Source organism: Monodon monoceros, unplaced genomic scaffold (assembly GCF_005190385.1).
Source record: "Monodon monoceros isolate NGI ecotype Baffin Bay Population unplaced genomic scaffold, NGI_Narwhal_1 Super_Scaffold_16, whole genome shotgun sequence".
Classification (NCBI taxonomy): Eukaryota; Metazoa; Chordata; class Mammalia; order Artiodactyla; family Monodontidae; genus Monodon; species Monodon monoceros.
The window spans coordinates 27,825,744-27,830,751 of record NW_021703772.1 but is presented as its reverse complement, the minus strand read 5'-3'; positions in this window follow the sequence as shown (position 1 = coordinate 27,830,751).

Genomic DNA, 5,008 nt, shown 5'->3' with positions numbered 1-5,008 from the left:
TGCATCTTTACAGCATGTCTTCTATCAACTAAAGCAGAAGGAAAAATTATTTTTCTCTTTAAAATAAAAATCCATGTAAATACAATTCTGGGTTTATTGTCTCAAGCATATATTTTAAAGTAATCTTCATGGCATTAAATGGTATGAAGTTCTGAGAATATCATTGTTAAAAATCAACAAATGAAAATATTTTGAACCTAAAGTATATCTTTTTATCCTAGTTGTCTAACTTAAACTTCTATATAAGTGAAATTAACACTGCATGTGTACAACATCATATTTCTACTTCTGTATACCCTACAGCGTGCTCACCACCAAAAATTTAGTTTTCATCTGTCACCAGACAGTGATTCCCGTCACCCATTTAGGATTCCCACCTCTGCCCCATCTCCTCTGGTAACCACTACTTGCTATCTATGTCTTTGTTTTTGTTTGTTTTGACTTGTTCCTTTATTTTGTGTGTTTGTTGCATATGAGTGAAATCATACGATACTTGTCTCTCTCCATCAGAATTATTTCACTTAGCATAATACTCTCAAGGTCCATCCATATTGCTGCAAATGGCAAGATTTTATCTTTTTCTTTTTTAATAGCTGAGTGGTATATCATTGTATATAGATACTACATCTTCTCTATCCATTTATCGGTTGATGGGCACTTAGGTTGTATCCATATCTTGGCTATTGTAAATAATGCTGCAATGAACATAAGGGTGCATATATCTTTTCAAATTACTGTTTTTGAATTCTTCAGATAAATACCAGAAGTTTAATACAAGAATATTTTAATTCTTTGAGGAATCTCCATACTGTCTTCCATGGTAGCTGCACCAATTTACATTCCCACCAACAGTGTATGAAGGTTTCCTTTTCTCCACATCCTTGCCAACACTTGTTAATTCTCATCTTTTTGATTACAGCCATTCTTATGGGCATAAAGTGATACCTTATTGTGGTTCTCTTTCAGGTCTTGTAGTTTCTTTTTGTCTGGAACTAATTTATTTTTATTTTATTTTTTAGCATCTTTATTGGAGTATAATTGCTTTTCAATGGTGTCTTCTTGTAGTTTCTTGAAGCCTGAGATAGTCATATTTTGGGTCCCATTTTCTCTTGGAAACAGATGTTAGGACACTTCTCCTCATTTGCCTCCTTTCTTATTTTCCTCGAATCTTTAACTTGACGTCTGATGTAAAGGGTTTAGAAATATTGCTGGTCCACAGTAGAACTTTCATTGGAAACCTGCTCTGGAGGATGTGATCCTCAAAATTTTCAAAGGTTATGTTTGTGAAACATTGAGTGTGTTTCTAAATATTCTCTGCCATCTGAAATTTGGTTGCTGTCTCTTTAGCAACAGAAACATTTCATTCTTCCCCGTAAGAATCATTTCTTGTCAAACTCATCAAGACCCTATGTCAAAGAAAGTGTAAGCAGTTGAAGCAATGCTGTTATGACCAAAGAACAAACTCCTATCCCTACACTAATTCTAAATAGATTTAATCCCCTCATGTAAGAAGCAGAGGGACATTTTCTAGTATGTTAACTGATTTCCTCTACAGATGAAAAACACTTTGGACTGCTTATTTCTCCAGAGCAAATGTCTAAACTACATTAATAATTTCTGGATTACTAAAGATCAGATTAAAAAAAATGCTCTTAGAAATTTGTTTGAATTTCTATGACTTCTTCTATGAATAATATTTCCAAAAGAGACGGTAGTACATCCCCATGGGTAGTTTCTTATAACACAGGCACATAGTAGTAGTCTAATTCTTTATGTTTACTTATTTTTATGTTTATGACTCTTTTAGAATGATGGATTTCTCAGAGTATATGCCCAGTAGTGGGATTGCTGGGTCATATGGTAGTTCTATTTTTAGTTTATTGAGGAACCTCCATACTGTTCTCCATAGTGGCTGTATCAATTTACATTCCCACCAACAGTGTAACAGGGTTCCCTTTTCTCCAAAACCTCTCCAGCATTTATTGTTTGTAGATTTTTTGATGATGGCCATTCTGACTGGTGTGAGAAGATACGTCATTGTACTTTTGATTTGCATTTCTCTAATGATTAGTGATGTTGAGCATCTTTTCATGTGTTTGTTGGCAATCTGTATATCTTCTTTGGAGAAATGTCTAGTTAGGTCTTCTGCCCATTTCTGATTGGGTTCTTTGTTTTTTTGATATTGAGCTGCATGAGCTGCTTGTAAATTTTGGAGATGAATCCTTTGTCAGTTGCTTCATTTGAAAATATTTTCTCCCATTCTGAGGGTTGTCTTTTCGTCTTGTTTATGGTTTCCTTTGCTGTGCAAAAGCTTTCAAGTTTCACTAGGTCCCACTTGTTTATTTTTGTTTTTATTTCCCTTACTCTAGGAGTGGGTCAAAAAGGATCTTGCTGTGATTTATGTCATAGAGTGTTCTGCCTATGTATTCCTTTAGGAGTTTTACAGTGTCTGGCCTTACATTTAGGTCTTTAATCCATTTTGAGTTGATTTTTGTGTATGGTGTTAGGGAGTGTTCTAATTTCATTCTTTTATATGTAGCTGTCCAGTTTTCCCAGCACCACTTATTGAAGAGGCTGTCTTTTCTCTATTGTATATTCTTGCCTCCTTTATCAAAGAAAAGGTGACCATATGTGCATGGTTTTATCTCTGGGCATTCTATCCTGTTCCATTGATCTATATTTCTGTTTTTGTGCCAGTATCATACTGTCTTGATTACTGTAGCTTTGTAGTATAGTCTGAAGTCCAGGACCCCAATTCCTCCAGCTCTGTTTTTCTTTCTCAAGATTGCTTTGGCTATTCGGGGTCTTTTATATTTCCATACAAATTGTGAATCTTTTGTTCTAGTTCTGTGAAAAATGCCATTGGTAATTTGATAGGAATTGCATTGAATCTGTAGATTGCTTTGGGTAGTAGAGTCATTTTCACAATGTTGATTCATCCAATCCAAGAACGTGGTATATCTCTACATCTGTTTGTATCATCTTTAATTCCTTTTATCAGTGTCTTATAGTTTTCTACATACAGGTCTTTTGTCTCCTTAGGTATGTTTATTCCTAGGTAATTTATTCTTTTTGTTGCCATGGTAAATAGGAGTGTTTCCTTAATTTCTCTTTCAGATTTTTCATCATTAGTTTATAGGAATGCAAGAGATTTCTGTGCATTAATTTTGTATCCTGCTACTTTACCAAATTCATTGATTAGCTCTAGTAGTTTTCTGGTAGCAACTTTAGCATCTGCAAAGACTGACAGCTTTACTTCTTCTCTTCCAATTTGGATTCCTTTTATTTCTTTTTCTTCTCTGATTGCTGTGGCTAAAACTTCCAGAACTATGTTGAATAATAGTGGTGAGAGTGGGCAGCGTTGTCTTGTTCCTGATCTTATTGGAAATGGTTTCACTTTTTCACCATTGAGAATGATGTTGGCTGTGGGTGTGCCATATATGGCCTTTATTATGTTGAGGTAAGTTCCCTCTATGCCTACTTTCTGGAGAGTTTTTATCATAAATGGGTGCTGAATTTTCTCGAAAGCTTCTTCTGCATCTCTTGAGATGATCATATGGTTTTTCTCCTTCAATTTGTTAATATAGTTTATCGCATTGATTTGTTTGAGTATATTGAAGAATCCTTGCATTTTGCTAGTATTTTGTTGAGGATTTTTGCATCTATGTTCATCAGTGATATTGGCCTGGAGTTTTCTTTCTTTGTGACATCTTTGTCTGGTTTTGGTATCAGGGTGATGGTGGCCTCGTAGAATGAGTTTGGGAGTGTTCCTCCCTCTGCTATATTTTGGAAGAGTTTGAGAAGGATAGGTGCTAGCTCTTCTCTAAATGTTTGATAGAATTTGCCTGTGAAGCCATCTGGTCCTGTGCTTTTGTTTTGTTGGAAGATTTTTAATCACATTTTTAATTTCAGTGTTTATGATTGGTCTGTTCATATTTTCTGTTTATTCCTGGTTCAGTCTCGGAAGGTTGTGCATTTCTAAGAATTTGTCCATTTCTTCCAGATTGTCCATTTTATTGGCATATAGCTGCTTGTAGTAATATCTCATGATCCTTTGTATTTCTGCAGTGTCGGTTGTTATTTCTCCTTTTTCATTTCTAATTCTATTGATTTGAGTCTTCTCCCTTTTTTTCTTGATGAGTCTGGCTAATGGTTTATCAAATTTGTTTATTTTCTCAAAGAACCAGCCCTTAGTTTTATTGATCTTTGCTATCGTTTCCTTCATATCGTTTTCATTTATTTCTGATCTGATCTTTATGATTTCTTTCCTTCTGCTAACTTTGGGGTTTTCTTGTTCTTCTTTCTCTAATTGCTTTAGGTTTAAGGTTAGGTTGTTTATTTGAGATGTTTCTTGTTTCTTCAGTTAAGATTGTATTGCTATAAATTTCCCTCTTAGAACTGCTTTTGCTGCATCCCATAGGTTTGGGGTCATCTTGTTTTCATTGTCATTTGTTTCTGGGTATTTTTTGATTCCCTCTTTGATTTCTTCATTGGTCTCTTGGTTATTAAGTAGTGTATTGCTTAGCCTCCATGTGTTTGTACTTTTTACAGAATTTTTTCCTGTAATTGATATCTAGTCTCATAGCGTTATGGTCAGAAAAGATACTTGATATGATTTCAATTTTCTTAAATTTACCAAGGCTTGATTAGTGACCCAAGATATGATCTATCCTGGGGAATGTTCCATGAGTACTTGAGAAGAAAGTGTATTCTGTTGTTTTTGGGTGGAATGTCCTATAAATATCAATTAAGTCCATGTTGTTTAATGTATCATTTAAAGCTTGTGTTTCCTTATTTATTTTCATTTTGGATGATCTGTCCATTGGTGAAAGTGGGGTGTTAAAGTCCTCTACTCTGATTGTGTTACTGTCGATTTCCCCTTTTATGGCTGTTAGCATTTGCCTTATGTATTGTGGTGTTCCTATGTTGGGTGCATAAATATTTACAATTGTTATATCTTCTTCTTGGATCGATCCCTTGATCATTATGTAGTGTCCTTCTTTGTCTC